We start from the raw sequence: 1,794 nt of genomic DNA on the forward strand, positions 1-1,794 counted from the left end.
GCATCAGGACAGGTCTCCACGGGGCAGCACGTGCCCTGGGGATGCGGGGGAGCTGATGGAGGGATGTGGGGCCCGGGAGAGGGAACCTGCCCCGGACACAGCAGCTAACCCATTGGTGTTAGGAAGAGAGGTCTTACCACAGAGGACTGCCGCATCTGCTAGGACCGCCTGCGCTGCGGAGTCCCCATGTCACATCAGACTGGACCCCAGGGCTGCGGGAGAGCAGAGTGTGCCAGGAGCTAGAGGAGCTGAGGGTGTGTGAGAAAACCCCGGTTCCTCCCATCGCTTCCTGGCCTGCCTGGCCCCTCCCTGCCCGTAATAGAGCTGAGCTTTCCTGCTGCCTGGCAAAGCCCTGGGGCTGGCATGGCTGAGTCAGGCCTCCTGCACCCTCATCATCCTCCAGGGTGTCAGGAGAAGCTGAGGCACAGGAATGTCCGGTCCGCCATCCCCGGGAGCCGGGGCACCGCGGGGCTGCTCTGGCTGCTGGGGAGTCCTGCCGTGGCCCCCAGCTCTGGCAATCTTCCTGATGGGAAGCTCAACCCAAAGCTGGGAGGCAAACCCTTCACCGTGGAGGCATAAGGTGCTCCTTCTCCAGCCGCTGTCCTCTGCCAGAGCCCTCCTGCGAGCCGTGGCCTGGTGGCAGCTGTCCCCCTCAGCGGCCGTGGAGCCCCAGAGTAGGCTCAGCTTACACAGCACTGGCTCCATCCAAGTTGTTATGGCACAGCTGCTTCTCACTTACACAGGCTTGGAGCTGTGTCACCTGTCCCCTGAGACACAATGTCCCAGCCTGGAGGTGACGTGGGAGCTCCCAGCCCTCTGCAACGGCTTAGGCAGAGCGGGGACCCTGTGTGAAGCACCTTGCCTGCTCCAGCCTGCAAGTGGTTTGGGGCAGAGGGACTCCATGTCCACCTGAGAGTGCCGGAGGGATGGGGCAGCCTCCTGCCCGTTCCCCGAGGGGGACAAGGCAAGGGATCCCTCTGGGTATCTGCATTTCCCTCTAGGAAGGGTGGCCCCGAGCAGCCCTGGGGGAATGTGCTGCAGTGTTTGCTTCCTGCAAGGGGCCAGAGTCACCAAGGGGTGTCCTCAGTCAGCAGATAGAGACCTCAGTGCCCTGAGGCGCTGCTGGCAGCTCTTCTTGCAGCCCTTCTCCAGCACTCAAGGAGAAGCTGCCCTGGCTCCAGCGCTGCCCCCCACCACTTGCACACCCCAGAGCGACAGGACCTGCCCAAGATCACGCATGCAACTGGGGCCAGCCTGGCCAGGGCCTTTCCCCTACCGGCCACTGGGCCTGAGAATCCTCCAAACTCATACCATATGTGCTGGCCAGGAGTCATTGTCCTGGACTCGCTCTGTGCTGCTGACACATACCCACCCAGCTACAGAACCTGCTACTTGCTGCTCCCAGGCCACCCCCCAGGCAGTAAAACCCCAAACCCACGGGGAGCCTTGACGTAAGACCCAGGGCATGTTATTGCTTTGAGGTCTGTGGGTGGAAAAAAAGAAGGGACCGCAGGGAAGTGCCCAGGCACGCAGCTCTGCCCACACTGGGGGACCAGGAGGGTGCTGGGGAGTGTGGCTTGCTGGCGCAGAGCTGCCAAGTTTTCTTGCGTGAACTCTGAACCTGCTCTCTGGAGATGTGGAGACTGCAAACCTCTCCCCCGTAGTTTTACACAGTCAAAGGAAGAGGGGGGCAGTTTTGCTGATGCCCCTGAGTCTCTGACGCTGCAGCCCCCTCCCCCAGGCCTGTGTCCCCACGGCACCCCCTCCACTCACCTGTGTGCGGGTCGGCAGGGC

The sequence above is a fragment of the Fulmarus glacialis genome, unplaced genomic scaffold (assembly GCF_000690835.1).
Source record: "Fulmarus glacialis isolate BGI_N327 unplaced genomic scaffold, ASM69083v1 scaffold18572, whole genome shotgun sequence".
NCBI classification, from domain to species: domain Eukaryota; kingdom Metazoa; phylum Chordata; class Aves; order Procellariiformes; family Procellariidae; genus Fulmarus; species Fulmarus glacialis.